General features: G+C 38.8%; 1 non-coding gene across 1 annotated transcript; it reads left to right on the top strand.

Moving 5' to 3' along the window:
• The first annotated feature begins 10,314 nt into the window (after positions 1 to 10,314).
• On the top strand, positions 10,315 to 10,434 carry TRNAL-CAA (transfer RNA leucine (anticodon CAA)). The gene is made up of 2 exons: positions 10,315 to 10,352; positions 10,389 to 10,434. It is a non-coding gene; the product is annotated as a tRNA-Leu (tRNA).
• Positions 10,435 to 17,459: the final 7,025 nt, after the last annotated feature.

Here is a 17,459-nt window from a genome sequence, read left to right on the forward strand (position 1 = left end):
GCTTCATTTTTCGGCCAACACCCTCAGCCTTCGTGTGACCTCTCTTGCTCCTCGGATTTCCCCAAATCCGGATTCGTTACCCTCGAGGATTTCCTCTTTTTTTTCTTCTCTTCTTCGGCTTATTTCCTGAGTAAGTATTTTTCGACGATTGAGAAATCAAGTTCCATGTTTTGTTTAGTTCGAATTCATTTCCTCTTGATTTCTTCGGTATTGCAGTCATCACCCTTTTCTCTAAAGTCCTCTGGCACTGTTCACCTATCGTAGCTAACTTTGATTATTCCAACTAGAGTATTCTTCGTTTTGACCCCGAGTACCTTGATTATTTCTCCGTTTATTTTGCCAACCGGGTTAACACCAAGGTTAACAGCCTTGTTGCTGATACGGTCTTGCACGGCCCTGTAAAAATCTCTTCTCGGCATTTCCAGGCCCCGTTTGTCGTCCTCTGTCAGGATTTCTTCTTTAAATAAGTCATCTTCAATTTTCTGGGATTGGGTAGTGTTCTTCAATATGTTCCTTTCATCTATTTTCAGTAAATATTTGTTTATCATTCGTCATGTTTTCGCTTCACCAGTTTATTGCATCTTCTCTGTTTCCATTCCTTATGTTTTCATTGATTTATTTGCAGCAGTTTTCCATTCCCTATTCTTTGGCCTCATTACACTGTCGTATGAATTGGTTCCGCAACTTCTTATGCAGGGTCCGTACAACAAATATGGTGACTGGTTCGCTGTAGCCTAAACGGAGCGGTGGATGGGGGACCGACCAGTCGGATCGGTAGAGGGGTCCCCCACCATTCAGGCGCACTTTTGTTCAGTCGCCTCCGGGCATGCGTTAAGACAGGAGGTGGTTTTTTGTGACGTGTGATTGTTTGTAGTGTCGTCGCGCCAGAATGGAGCGCACCGTCGAGCAACGCTACGCTGTGAAGTTTTGCGTTAAACTGAGGAAACCCATGTCGGACACCCCTGAACTCATTTAAGAGGCTTATTAGGATGATACCTTAGGCCGCACAAGAGTTTTTGAGTGGCACAATATGTTTAAGGAAGGCCGGGAGCTCGTCGAAGACGAGCACCGCGTCGGACGCCCGACGACCGCTCGAACTGATGCTCAGGTGGCCAAAGTGAAACATGTTTTGGACTGTGACAGGCGTTTAACCATCGCCCTTACCATTGAGGAGACCGGTCTTTCAGTCGGATCATTGCCCTAGTTAAAAAATTACCTGTAACAGAAATATATCAAATATCATTACCATTACCATGTTTCTGAAATAGGTTTAACTGGTCCACTACAACCTATTGAGTGGAACAATTTACTCTTCCACTTTCTTCATTACCTCATAGCTTCTTGCGTTGTTGATGCTGGCCATAATGTATGTGTTTACTTTCTCTAATGCTTTCTCTCCCAAAAAACATTTTCCCTTTCTTTAGGCTTCTTTCCGTTCGGGCCATTTTACAAATTATTGTGCCTAACTGAGATCCAATTTCCTTTTTTAAATAGTTCCCTATTATTTCGATACTCCTTTTCTCCCTTTATCAATAGGCTTCACTACCTTGCTTCGAAGGACGCTGTCGGTTCATTCCTTTCTCAGTTTTCTCGTGTCCAACTCATTTTCGTCATTATTTTGCAGCTCTTTGTAACCATCGTTCCACATCTTCTTCTTTTCAAAAGATCCGTCGCTTTCATCGCCCACGTCTCACGGGTGTAGAGGAGTGAGCATTTCATTTTTATGAACATTTTGCGGCTCGAGTTATTTGCCTTCTAAAGAGACAACGTAAATGAAAACACAAGTCGCTTCAGAAGCGAGGCTTATTCAGCGTGAGCCGCTTTTCCTTTTTTGTTTGTTCCTCCAGATGCCGCTGCGATCATCGCGGACTAAACTAAATATTTTCTCGTTCGTAGCGTTCCCGCTTAAGGCGTCATTTTGTTGCAATCGCGGGCTCATTGGACCCTCTTGAACGTCGAATGGCCGCTTTTGGGCATCGCACTCACACACCCCGCAGACAATGGACGGGGGCTGGGGAGATGGCGGGGGTTGGCGGTGGGGGGGGGGAGTGAAGACAGGCTCTGACGCTCGCCACACTTCCCCCCCCCTCCTCCCCCCACACTCCCCTCCGCCTTTATCCCGGATTAATTAGGCCACACGCTACTTGCCATATTTCGAGGTGTCATGATAAACAGAGAGAGAGAACATTTGACACGGATTGCCCTCGCTACTTGTCACTTTCGGTGTAAATAAGAGGAATTTTTTACAACTCTCTCGCTATTTACGAATCAATTTAATTTTCTTTTAGGGGGGAAAAGAATTGAAGTAATGTGAAGATACATTTTTCCTCGCATCGTTTCCATCTTGCGACAAAAAACTTGGATTTTATGGTTCTAAATGTACATTTTCGCCACTTCACGAAGACGACGGTTCTAGAGTAAAGTGGAACACTTGTGTCTTATTCAAGCCGAAAGTTAATTTTTTTACCACCGATGAAAAGAAAAGAGAAATAAGAAATTGCTTGATTCGGTTATGAAATTATAAAACCGCTGAAATGTTTGGCGTACTTTTCTTTTGCTTCCTTCGACGCCCAAGGCTATATTATAGCATTAACAATTGGGGCACTTTTCCTAGCTCAGCACGTGTAGATGAGTCTCAGCGGCACCGGAAGAAATTGATTTTGTTGACACCTGATTCGTGTTTTTCGACGCGCTTCTTTTGCCTATAAAGAAATGCATTTAGTTTTCTCCGCGGGGAGGAATACTCACCTTAATCTAGTGATTTAATCCAGAAGTTGGGATGTTAAGACATCCAAATAGGCTAACAAAAGAGATAAAAAAAACAGCTACAAAATGGATGCAAGAATAAGGGATATATTTTAGCAATATTATCAGGTGTTAAGCAGTAAAAATTAACATTTCTGAAAACATATTGCCGTTCGGTTTCATTCTTAAATCCATTAGCATATGGCCAAAAATATAGTCGTACTTATTTAATGGAAAAGTAAGATGCTTTGTTTTAAATTTCGAAGAAAAATCCGTTTCCGGTCATTTAGCGTACACTTTGTCATGAAAGATGATCCCTCCATATCTGTAGAAGTTTAAGGGAAGTTTTTCAAGGAATCGTGTCCAAATATTTAAATAAATGCTAGCGCAATAGAACTTTTCAGATATAATCTCGAGAAACTTGGGAAGTTGAATATATACGAGTAAACGGGAACCTTTGATCCAACGTTGAAAGGTTTTAAAAAACGAAAAAACTAGCAGAAAAATGCATTTATGGCATTGTCCCAGAACCTCCGGTTTTTGCTAATAATTAAATAACAGGAATGTTGAAAATTTCGCTACTTAAAAGATTTGGATATTAAAATACATAATTTTAAGATGCACATTACGTTACTCGATGACCGTCCTTCACTAGCCGTCAATAGTGACTTTATCTTCCATGATCTTGTGTTGGAGGTATTCACAGGATCAATAGATACGTTTTTTTGTTCGTTAATAATTTGCATGCGTCAAGAACGATACGTTAACTCTCCGCTCAACAAATAACAAAAGTCAACATGTGTGGTCACTGCACAAAGTAATAAATATCAATATTATAATTATTTGAACAGAACACTGGTTAACAAAAATAAATTGTAGAATATTCCATGGCAATTTCTATCGGAGAAATGCTCGGTGGAAATATTTACTGCTTTACTGACTTAACTAATAATAATTGACGGTTGAAGTCGCATCTCTTATGAGGACTAGTATACCTAACCAAAGGATTTAATGTAGGAATATTAAAAAATACCATTACTTCTGAAGCATGTAACTACTTAGAAAAGTATGTGCATGATGAAATACATGAATGTGCTTGGCGTTTGTTAAAAAATCATTAGAAAAATATTTTTGTGATATTTTTATATCAAAATGAGGTTCATGGTATTAGTAAAATGATAAACATACGTATTTATTGATTATTTTATGCGTCGGCGTGGATAAGTGATTTAAAAGAGGAAAAATGCATGCGGTGAGTAAGTTGCTGTTGCTCGGGAAAGTTGGGTCAACACTAACATTGGAAATAAGTTTGAATGATGTGATCACCGCTTGTTGGCAGTGATGGGTGGTTTAAATTAGCACTGCTTTCATTTCTACTTATTTGTCACTTATTCCTAATTTGCTGATGTCTTACGTAAAATACACCCTTCCGAGGATGGCAGATGTGCAATCGAAACTAAATCGTGAGAAATAATTCGTTTCGGAGCGAATACAAAATTAGAGCAGTCGAATACCAAAATATTTAGTTCCTATTAGAGCATATGGGCAATAAATAATCAGCAGACTATTTACTATTGGAGCAAAAGGTAGATATTCTGCTGCTTGAAAAGTACATTCAAGGAAGGCTTTTATGAATATATGAAAAGGATGCCCGATTGGATTTACCAATTTTCTTCGCGTAGAAGCGCCCATCCTTAAAGTTTTTTTGCTCCAGGTCATCCTGAGAAGATTTATTAGAAAAGCCAAGAATCTATCGGGAAAATATTGCGCAATATTTTCCCAATAGAGCTCCAGCTAGATAAAGAGATAAATAAAAGAAAAAGGTTCCTATTTTAATTTGTGTTCTTTTAAATAGTGAACATTAACTATTTATTTTATTTATATATACCCTCCAAGCCACCGCCAGGATTTGTGGCAGAGGGTGAATTGATAAGTTATTTTGGCCTGTAAATGTCTAGATATTTGAAATAACGCTTTTGCTGCTGACATTCTTCAAGAAAGACGATGATCTCCCGAAGTAATTTGGTGTAATTCGAGAAACGACAATTAGACAAGATGTTGAGGACGTGGGAATTAGAAAATATAAAGCGGGAGGTGGAGGGAGGTACTTGAGGGGCGTGGGTGGTGAGATGGGAGGGTGGAAGGCGCCATTTTCGAGGCGACACGTTTGGAGCGATACACAATGGAGGAGACGAAAGCCAGCGAGGGGTGGAAAAATAGTATAGAGCAAAGGGATAGGAAGATGTGCAGGAAACACAAAGCAGTTGAACGGCAAATTATAATTATTAGGAATAAAAGCGGCGCCAAAGAACAAGGTCATTATTTCAATACCAGAAAGTGATCATAAGGAGGAATTAATGGATGGCACCATTGATTGGAAGGAAATGACTGCGGTGCCTCTGGAAGTAAGGTTTTGATCGTGTTGGGGCTTTGGGAGAGGCCAAAGGAGGAGACGGGAGTGAGGTAGTTGACCACGGATCAGGACCAAGGAATGAAAGTGTGAAGAATGCAATTGAGGTCTGCGGAGTAAATGGTTATATCATCAGGGATAACTGTTTAAACACCGAAATAAACGCGCAATAAATAAGTAAACTTTTTTTGCGATTTCAGAGATAAATAATTAAACTATATTGTGGCTAGCCACAAATTTAGGAACAGCGTAAATTATTTACGCAGTTTCCTAGAAGCATAACTGGATTCAGAGCAAAATTTAGAACTGCTGAAGTGTAAACGTTAAATTCTAGAAAATAAAAAAGGAAGTAGGATGAAATGTGAAATTATTACCCAGAATGAAAAGAGAAGAGGAGTAAGAGTGAATGGAAAAAAATGAGAGAGGAGTGAGGATAGGGAGACGGCTGCAAAGGAGAAAGATGGGAACATCTCAAAAGCGTGTGATCGAAAGAAGCGAAAGAAAGTATAGCAGTAGGAGAAGATATGTGGGAATAAGAAATGTGAGAATGTACTCTCAGAATTAGGAAGAAGAAGTTGAGAGAGAAAAGGAGCGAGCTGAGTGGGGGATGAAGAAGGGAAAGAAGGGCGGTGGAAGGAAAAATGCTAGGGAACGGAAAGTTCATGGATAAAGGGTGAAATGGGTTCGCTGTTAATTAAGATGAAAACAATATCTGGAAGTGGGAAGAAACATCCGTGAATACTATTAAACATACGCTAGGACAATTATCAATTGAGTCAGGTAAGATTCATGAGAGAGAGAGAGAGAGAGAGAACACAGAGGATCTATGTGGTAGAGATATTAAGGAATTACGTTTAAACATAAAAAGATAACATGACGTAGCTGGGGATACTTTAAGTGAAGGAATACTTGACTGTGAGAGAGAAACGAAATTATTGAAAATAACATCAAATAAAGACCTGTGAATAGATAACACTGTCGCGGAACTGCTTACAAATTTAGGGAAACGTTGACTTGTTCATGAGCTCATTCAAACCATTTATGATGCAGAGATGTAGCTGTAACGGTTCGTCGTTAGTTCCCTTCTCAAAGAGGAAAAGCTAGCTGTAAGTGATGACTTAAGAACAATAAGTTATATGAAGATTATTGGAGGAACTAGGTTGGGAATCACTCACAGAGATTAAAGCACAGATTAAATGTCTTACATGCATTGAAAACAGGTCTCTTTCGCGATCACGTTGACACAAGTATAAATACTCTTATCGTACTACGGTAGGAGAGACCATGCCGACCAACGAAATGAGAGAGGTTAAGTGTAGAGCAGATAGATGACATGTTTAACACGGACGATAAGGAGGATCAGAATAACTATTCCAACTCGCAATGGGAGGATATATTTCTTCTTTCACACTGAGCAGCCATGTTGTCATTATCTTATCTAAAATAAATGGAAAAACCTTTTTGTTACTGGCAGCTCCTCCCGCATGTGTGGAGAAGTGCGTCTCACTGAAGTGCCCTGGCACATATACCTGTCATTGTCATGATCTACATTATTTGAATTATTTTTAAAATGTGTATTGTAAGAATTTAAGTTGTAACTTAAGATAAACTTATTTTTTTATTTTGAATGTCTGATTATTATCACTATAATTTGAAGGTAGTAAATAGTGTACGTAAAAGTGTACATTAATATCACTAATCTGAAACACTTAACCAAACCGAACATCGGTTCGGTGACTATCGGTGGCTGAATGTGATACCTAGGATACAGGGTCCGTACAATAAGTATAGGGACTGGTTCCAAAAATCAAAATTTATTGCAGTTATCATTGCAATTACTTACCCCCATCCACCGCTCCGTTGAGGCTACAGCAAACTGGTCTCGATACTTATTGTACGGTCCCTGCATATCACTTCCATCCAAAAACGTGACCATGATTCCTAATTTGCCCGTTGAATATTTATGGGAGAGTACGTTTCCTCGAAGATTGTACTCCCTTTAGCTGCATCTCGCGGTGATAAATCTCTCGCGTCTTTACCCGCCAAGTGCTCTAAAGTATTAGGAATCGCAAAATGAGCGCCGAATATTGAATTCTCCTGGTGTGAATGTTCCACGGTGGGCGGTGGACGTGTTTTTTCTTTTATTGGATTGGCCTGCTTACAGCATGGACTCCACCCACGTGCAGTCCCCTCTAAACAAGTGGGGAAGTACGAGATGTTGGCGCGATTAACATTGTCACTCTCGCTTGAGGGGGATTGGTGATTGGCGCAGACAAGGAAGAGTTTGTTCCAAAAACATTGGCAAGTGTGCGGTGTGCTCGCGAGTTGTTGGGTGTGGACTCTGGGCCAGTCTTCGAAGACACCGCTGCAGGAGCCACGGGCGTCTTATCTCTCGGCGGCATCTTATCGATACATACGTGTATCTGCTCCGGTCTGCGAGCTGCGAGCTGGGTCAGGAGAAAGTCCGACCCAGACGAAGGTCAGGAAAAAGAGCAGAAACTATCTCCCCGAGCAGCGAAGGGGGTGTTGGAGGAAGGAAAGGACGTTTGCCTTATGTGGAAAATGGCCTCCGTTGCTCCGGAAGTGGCAAAATTGGCGTCCCCGGAAAAGTAAACTTTAGGAATATTCAACCGAATTTAATTAACATAGGGAAGACCGAAATCTCCTCGCTTTTGGGAGTCATATTTGAAATGCAAAATGGTTGCCATTTCGCAACTTACAATATATTTTAAATTCCAATTCATTCTATTATTCTTTGTGTTACCTAATACGACGGATCTTAACGCACTGACAACGTTCGATACGATGAAATCGTTTGAGAAAATGAATATCTTGCAAAAACTTCCCAAGAAAATACTTCAGAAAGACAAGAAGAGAGTATATGTGAGCAAATATCAATAGGTGATTTTATTGTTTTTGGATTTTCAAAATAAGTTTAAATTGTAAAAAGTGTGACATTAAATGAAAAAAGTAAGAATAAGATCAAATATTATAAAAAAATATTTTTGCTTACATTTTGTAAATTGATTCAAAGTATATACTTTTGGTGGAAAAAAATTCATTTTCAAGTTTAATTAATCAATGATCAATTAATAAGATCAATTAGTGACCATTAATTTGCCGGCCTGGGTGGCGGCGGGGCATGCTAACTGCTAATCCATAGGTCGCGGGTTCGATTCCCACATAGTTGGGTTTTTCTTCATCCAGGGCTTCGGGGATTTTTAGTTGTTTATATTATGATATCATTGTTAAAAATCCGATGCAAAGACCAGAGTGCGGTTTTCGGAATTAAATGTGAAATGAATAAATATTTAATATATTTCCATTTGTATGCCTGCAAAAAATTTGTATCCTTTTATCTTCAATCGCTAGGATTAGACAAGTTGTCTTTTATGAATGAATCAGCGTATTAAAAAATGCGTCGTCATGGACTGTCCATCCGAGGGATGTTTCTTAGCAGCCTTCCACGCAAGCATGAGTCTTGATAGCACTTCCGTATTCCACCCCTTTTTATGGTACCAATATTAATCCTGGGCTTTCCTCACTCGTATTGTAACAGCCTTTAACATGCGTATATTCAATTATAACTTATTTCTCATTATTTTATCTTTTGAGAAGTTTAATTTGAAGTTGGCAAAGAACTAATTGTACACATTAAATGATATTCTAGTTTCAACTGAACATTATTTAATTCATTGAAACTTCTCATATTAGATCTTTGTTTTTTATTTCTTCAAAATGAGTGACCTTGGTTATTCTGAATATTTCACCTTCCCTTGAGTGTCTTCAGGGGAATAATACACTGTATATACTTTCGGCTATATAATGGGAAAGAATTGCATAGGATGGCCGTACAGAAACTGCGAGAAGAAAGCTATCAAAAATGACGGTTAAGGTTTGAAAAAAGAGAGTCGTGAAGAGACCAACTAGTAGATAAAGGAGAGGATAGTCTTGAGAACTGCTAGAAACCAATCTTCGATTTGATAACCCGTTGTGATCACGGAATTTGCACTAGTGAAAAAAATTTTAAGGAATGTAAATTATTTCTTAATTAGTAAAATTAATAGCATATTGCATTAAGTTGAGTAATGGCATTAAATATATCCTTTTTTTCACCCTTATTTCGTCTTTCCCTCTCCGTTAAACAGAAGCCAATCCCGTATATTCGTTCCATTCTGCAAAGTTTACTCATATAATCCAAAATGTTGTATGAAGTTAAACATTAAATTATTTCATACGTTTTGATTGAAATTTATAGAAAAGAAATTGCCATGCTTATGGCTTCTCCGTAAAATGTCTAATTTAAGTGTAAATACTATCAATGCAAATACAAAAGCCATTCTCCGTATTTTGTATCCTTTTTTTAATGCTACCTTTAAATTTGGCAGTCCTTAAAAAGGGTGGAACTTAAAAATTACAATTGAAATTATTTCATGGCCATGGCCATTGCCCCTCAATTTGCGAGCATGAAAAAAAGATGACTATAGTAGTCTCTTACAGTAGTTGGTGACCATGTCTGAAATGCACACTAATTATTAAGAGGCAAGGAGTTATGACAACATACGAAACTAGCAAACTAGAAAACTAGAAACATTTGAGCGAACCATTTACTAGAATATATGCGCTATACGTTAAGTTATCGTAAGGTTATCCACTATTAGAGTGGACCATTAAATGGGGTACAGGTGTAAACTAAAATGAGGGAACCGTTATCTACAGCTGTTATTTGCTGATGGAGTGTGCTTTCAAAACGTTTCTTCTCTTGAAGTAGACTCCCAACCTCCCACAATTGACGCGTATATCGATCTCAGTTTTAGGGATATTCGAGCATGGCAGAAGATTGTGGGCCATGTGCATGCATACTCCTTACTTACTTCTAAATCCTTCTCCGCATATACTTATCCTTTCGTAGCTCGAAAAAAATATTGCGGATGATCGGAAGGATTTCCCGTTCCATATTGATGCGAACCTGACTTGTATCACGATGTCGATGATCTGGAGATGCAGTTGACCGACATTATGTTGAAGAATATACACTTTATCCTTTAGGCATCCCCGGAAATAAACACATTTGAATTCTAAGAGGCATCATTCCACCACTCTTGATTCAAGCAGGCGAGGGGTACGGTGACCTCGCCATGATAATTGATAGGGCCACAGTCAGGGTGGCCGAGCGGTCTAAGGCGCCAGACTCAAGGATGTCCTTCCTCGATAATCCACGAGTGCTTGTGAATTCTGGTCTTCGTATGAAGGCGTGGGTTTAAGTTCCACCCCTGACGGAGTTTTTTATTTTTATAGAACCGTGCATTTCTTGATGAACAGAATGTAAAATAGGGAATGGGTATTGAGACTTCATTTCTCTAAAAGGCAATGTGGCGATGTTCATTTAACTATTGACCATTATTGTCATGAATTGGATTGCAGAGGCATTCCAACGAAGAAAGAAGTGCTTTTCCAAAAATTAGCATTCGATGTGGCTGTGCAGCTACCGTTTCTTGAAAACCATCTTTTTTAACTAACGCATCCAGCGTCTCACGACAGAACTGACTCTGTCAATTTTAGGGCGCCAGACAAAAGGCTTTACTTCTTGCCAATGAGTGGGCGTGGCTCGAGCCCAACTTGTGGCAGATTTCTAATTTGTGAGTTAATGGTTTTATTCTTTATAATTCACTGCTTTGCACGTGCCACGTAGCGCAAATGTTAAATAATGTATGTGGACAATGAAAACATTATAAATGAAATTCATTTTTTCCAATTTATGCTAACAAATTTGCCGGGTGATTTTTCAAAAACGCTGAATACGACATTAAATAATCATTTTGCCTCCTTTATTTTGGTCATTAGCGTACTTAAATAAAATGCTCTTTTGAAATAACTAGTTTGGTAATGGAGGGTTGACGTGGTAAAGGAATTGCAGGTGAACGACTTCACACATTTCACGGGTGGTGACGTAAACACCCCCCGCCACACGCCCTTGCAGATGCTTGCGCGATATTGTGTAGACGAAGAGAAAGGTCGCATTATTGTTGAACTAATAAGCAGGCTAAAATTGAGAATTGTTTTTACGATTCTTTTAATATTCTAATGTATGTCAACGCAATATGGAATGTTGTTGTACTAGAGAAAGTCTCATGACTGGATGTATTTGTGAAGACTGTTAAATCGCACTTCTTTATAACAAATAAAGCAATCTAAAAATATGTTCATGACCCAGGACTTTCATCGAGTGAAAATAAATGAGCTATGCATTAGCTCTTTTCATTGAACTGTTTCATTGATATATTCTTTTTCAAATGCTTGATCTTTTGAATGATTTCAATTCACTTTCAAAGGAATATTTGTTGGTGACAACAAAAAATAAATTATTCTTTTTTCATTGAAAATATCACAATGAAGCGAAATGCAATGAGAAAAATGACAACACCTTAGTTAAACAGTTCATTTTTTGGCACTTACTGTTGACCTTTTTACTCTTTCGTAGCTTTTATTGAAGACTGATTGATAATATTATTGTTAAAGTTTGATTCGTTACCAATGGATTTAAGGATAAAGCAATGGATAAAAATTTTCGTACAGGCGGAATTGAAAAAGTGAGAATAGGGGATGCTTTTTCAAAAGAGGCGAACGCTATAACAGAGGTCACTGCGCACCATCAACTGCCTTGGCAGATAAGTAGCATGTTGTAGGACGTAGTATGCAAATGTAGCCAAACTTCTCATACGGTCAACATTTAGTGATCAGCCATTATTTGTAATTTGTAAAACAAAATAAAATAAGGTCAGAGGAGAGCGAGATATGTGATGATGCAGTACAAATGAAAGTATCATTATGCGAATGGCGCCATGGTTTCTAATGAATATATTATTGAAGGAACAGCGAAAGCTATGCTGGCTAGATCAACGGCGATCAAAGTGCAAAATTCAACAGGAAATGGTACGAACCACGCGTGACACTAATTCTGTACACTCACAGTTCAACAACTCGTGTGCTTAAAAAGAGACGTTTCAGGCGCGATATGGTGGAATATCATAATTAATTAAAAATTGGCAATTTTCCACAAAATAAAATTTATTAGTGCGACCAAATTCAATGTATCTACATCATCGTCGGGTCAGACACCTGACGATTATGTAGTTACATTGAAACCGGTCGCATTAATAAATTTTATTCTGTGGAAAATTGCCAATTTTTAATTAACACGTGTGTGAATGAAAACAATATCCAAGATTTTTGTGCACCCTAGGCAATATGCAACGAACGTTATTGATGTCTCAAAACGAGTGGACTTCTAGTATTGATTATTTCAATTTGTGATATTGTCAGGAGCTCTTCCGCATAGTGCAGGGCACTATGCAAAAATTGGTCAAAATATCAATTTCCTCCGTGAAAGCATTTTAAACCAAGTGCATTTTCGAAAGGGCCTATCGACGACGCGATCAAATGAAAGAAAATCGAATAATAAATGATTTACAGAGTGAGTGGAATTCTCATTCACCTGATTCCCATTTAGTTTCTTAAAAATGAAAACAAATGAGCAGAGATAAAGGTTTAAACTTGAAGGTTAAAATCAGCATGAATAGGCGTGAGTAAAAAATGAATGCGTTAATGGGCCTCCGTGGCTGGCATTTTTTTTAATTTTTCACTTAAATCAATTCACTATTTTTGCATTGTTTTTTAACTTAGGTGCCTATCTTATTTTTTTGACAAACTTGCAGCTGGGATATTTTTTGAACAAAAACTGGTCCTGGGAAAAATTAAGGATTTGTAAAGCGATGGCTGAATGGCGATTGCGCGTAATTGATATTCATGGGCGTCGCCCGCTATTTTTATTTTTCCACCTCTCAGTTATTAGTCGCAGTGATGAAAAGGCGAGCGAGTTCCCAGAAAGCCCATCAACTGCTCTTACTCACTGATAGGGTTTCATCGAGGCTCAAAAAATTACGAAATGGCTTGTGCGTTATGGTGGATTAATTGGGAACTAACCATCGATTAGCCGAAGCATAGTACAGGTAGATAAAAGTAATTTCAGCCTCCATCGATTTTGAACTCAAAATTAACAGGGGATGACGTTTTCCTCCGCCGTAAGTTCAATTCAGCAACATTACAGTGGAAATAATGAGTTTGGTGAAATAGCTCCCATGATATTGCAAATGACGTGTTAAATTGGGACTAGAAAGTGCCTTAATTACCTTAACACTGAGAAATTCTTAACATTAAAAAAAATAACTTTTGATTCTGTCTATCGGACTGACTATTTTGAATTTACGTACGAGGTCTGTCCGGAAAGTATCCAGACATGCCAAATTTGGGAAACGTATCCTTCCATGGACCAACGAGTGTACCTTAGTACGCAGTGTCCCCTTCGAAGGACTACTCCCCTTTGGGAGACCTTACACACTCATCCCGGCGTCTCTCTTCCACTTTTCAGCAAAAAAATTGGCAAAGTCCTTTCTATCGGAATGGTGGTCATAAGAGCTGCCTCGTTCACGATTTTTTCCTCTTTGCGTCCCCCCCCCTCACAAATCTCTCCTCCCTTGATTAATAACGATATGAAACTTTGTTTCTCATTAATTCACCTTTTTACTTCGATAACATGAACACTAATTGCAGATATAAAAATATTCCGAAGGAGAGAGGCCATTTAAAGGAAAGAGTAAATAGATTTAAGTATGCAGCTAATAGTTTTGTTTTTTTGGCGCATACGCTTGCTCAGTACTATAGTTTGAAGGTCACTAGGATAGAGCAAACTCTATGATATCACATTTTTATAGTGTGGATATTAAAATGTCCCCACAAATAGACGTATAGAATGTGAATAGCAAAGACGAATAGACGTGTGGAATAATTATAAATTGATATTAAAATCTTGTCGTTTAGAAGTGCATGTTATAAATATATAGTATTAATTAAGATACTGTGTTTTAATGAATAAAATCCGTAGGTTTACTCCATTGATTTAAGATTTCTAGAGGGTTCCCTACGGACGACGTAGGACTCATAGAAGCGGGATGCGCCTGGGTGGTTAAAACATCAAAAGGTAATTATCTCGATCAAATAACTTGTTGCCCTCATCCGTATTGTCCGTAAAACTCTTGGGGTGAACTTAGAACTTGGCTTGAACTTGGCGGTTAGACCTCAATTGGAATATACTGCAAGTATTTGGGATCCTTCGGAGAAAATTTGGCCAAAAGAATTAGAGAAAGGCCAGAGAAAATTCGCCAGCTTCGTTACATAATGCTAGAATAGGAACACAAGTGTGGCAGGTCCCTTAGTAGATTTAGGCTGGGAGTCACTTGAAGTGATAATAAGAGAACAAGCGTGACTTGGACTTTTAGAAAGGTTGAGAACAAACGAGTTTAACGATGACAATAAAGGAATTATAATGGCCCACCTTTCCTCCCATTTCCCCTCTTTTCCCCTCCCCTCCCCTCTCTTGCTTTTTAGTATATACACTGGACTCTTAAGTGGTGGCTGTTACCTGATGATGATGTAATTACACTGAAACCGGTCGTAATTAATAAATTTTATTTGTTGAAAATTGCCAATTTTTAATTAAACTTGGATTAGACACCACAAAAGACGTAGGTATGCATGGAAAATACCAGGTGACTCGGAAAGGTATCAGTTAGATTACATTATGGTTGTTCACGGATTTAGCAACAGTGTGATCAATTTGCACAGCTTCCCGGGAACGGATGCGGATTCTGATCACAATTTAGTTGTTATGAAGTGTAGCTCCCAATTCAAAAAGATAAGGCAAGAGCGGCGGGTTAGGAAATGGAATAGATTCAGGAATATTCGACGATGAGGTAGAAATGGCACCAAGGGACATGAAATCAAATAAGACCATGAAGGGGGACAACATTCCTGCGGAACTACTAAAAGGTTTAGGAAAATTAAAATTTAAATTAAACCACTTGGCTTTTCCACATGGAATTTTTTTTATTTACTGCCTCGGTTTCGTTATGGTATAACGTCATCAGGTAAAAATACAGGTCAAACACATTATACATATATATATATATATATATATATATATATATATATATATATATATATATATATATATATATATATATAGTACAATACACAGTAACACATAATATAGAAACACAAAAAAAGAGAACACTCACACGTATTACCCATTTATATAGAAACAGATATAAGGAAAAGGGATAGGAACACACATAAAGGACGAACACAGGAGAGGTGGGGAAGGCGGAATCAAGCAGATCTCGAGAGTAAAAATATTTCCTAGACCGGGATTTGAACTCCGGATCTTTCCACTTGCCGGGCGGAGGCTCTTAACCGCTTGAGCTATCCAGCAAACGTAATTTACCCTGAGATCTGCGATGCTTTCGGATTTGCGATGCGATCCGGAGTTCAAATCCCGGTCTAGGAAATATTTTTACTCTCGAAATCTGCTTGATTCCGCCTTCCCCACCTCTCCTGTGCTCGTCCTTTATGTGTGTTCCTATCCCTTTTCCTTATATCTGTTTCTATATAAATGAGTATTTGTTCGCCGTTTGGCGTGATTTCGTGTTTAAATGTATATATATATATATATATATGTATATATCTTCTGGATGGAGGAAAAGAGGAGGGAGGGAGGAAAGCAAGGATTGGTTGAGGTAGGGAGGAGGAGGATTGGTAATATTGATAAATTAGCAGGCTGGGAGGAGGGATTAATGCAATAAAGTTGAAAAAGGTTTGCTTGGCGTCGGGTTAGTAAGCGGAGGAGTGGGGGAATAGGTAGTGCATACGGGGAGAACGGCCCTGGGTAATTAGTCAGGTGATTTAAATAGCAAGCTGGGAGGGGGGGGGGTAACGGTATTGTTGAAAAGGTTTTCTTGGTGTCAGTTTAGTTGGCAGATGGGTGAGGAAAACGCAATAACGGGGAACGTGAAGGGTAAAGAAAATCGTTGGTCAAAACATCTTCTCGGTAATCCATGTGCTGAAACTCTCAGGTGTTTGGCGAAGAGTGGCGAGTGGAGATGTTGTTTCTAAAGCATGCTCGGTGCTCCTTTACTCACGTCTCAAATCTCCTTCCAGCCTGGCCTATGTATATATCCGGTTGCAGTCTTTGCGGAGGAGTTAGTACACCCTACTCTCGTGCAGGGATTTAACTTGGTCCTTCGTGCGGCATTACAGATTGCTTAATTTGGTTTCACTGAAGGAGGCCAGTCTCACCTTTTCTTTTGCGAGGATGCATTGCACTTTTACCGACTAGTGGCCAAGAAAAGGGAATCTCCGCCACTGTGGCTGATTTTCTATAGATGTGGGAGAACTATACGAGGCTAACTTGGCTAATTGGGATATTTTGTTGTTGTAAAGTGTATCAATTAATACTTCTCTTCATCCATTTATCACTGCAACCTATTTTATGATGCTGAGTTCTTTAGACATAGGGATAGAACATGCTCTGAACATGGCGTCGAAGGGCGACAATTTTTGAGAGAAGTAGTATCTAGAATTATGGTGAATGACTTCGTCTGTATAACAGTTCTTCCTAAAAATAGAAAAAATCAAACCTATTGTTTTTAATTGTAACAATCAAGTCTAGAAAGTTGAGGGATCCATCTGATTCTAATTTCTTGGTAAATTTTACATATTTTTCTCTGGAATTGAGAAAATTCAAAAAACTGTCCAATTGTCAGTCAGAACCCGTCTAGATTCAGAAAACATCATCTACATATCCATACCAGCAAAGGATATTTTTTGGGGGGATTCTCTGAGGGTAACATTAGTCGCTCAAAATTGTCCTGGTAAATGCTAGTAGCGGGGAAAGCGGAGAGCCTATTGACAAGACGTCTGGTTGTTGGTATATTTTGCCGTTAAACGCAAAACCATTTTGTTCTACGCACACTTTTTAGGAGGAGCACAATTCAAAAATCACCAGGGTTGGAACCCTTGCTTTAACAAGGGTAACTTGCGCAAGGCTTAGAGATTCTGGTCTTGGAACAGTGGGGAATAAATTTGTGACATCAAACAATACCATTATGCACTTGGGGATTACTATTTCTTTACGCAACACATCCTTAAGTTCTTGTGAATTTTTTACTCCGAATTTCGGGGAAAATTTGGAAAAAGTTTTGAATAAGACGTTTAACTTATTAACCCATAATTGGTTTGCGGCTAAAACATTGGAAATCACTGGCCGAATAGGTACACTGCCACGCAAATTGCTTACACTGATTTTGTGGATTTTCGTCAGACAAAAGGATCTGGGCCCTGATGGATTCATTTGTGTAAGGTTGCGTTTCTCCCGGGGGTTTATTATCACTTCACATGAGTTGATGGAAGC

This window comes from Hetaerina americana, unplaced genomic scaffold (assembly GCF_022747635.1).
Source record: "Hetaerina americana unplaced genomic scaffold, ioHetAmer1.1.p SCAF_86, whole genome shotgun sequence".
Classification (NCBI taxonomy): domain Eukaryota; kingdom Metazoa; phylum Arthropoda; class Insecta; order Odonata; family Calopterygidae; genus Hetaerina; species Hetaerina americana.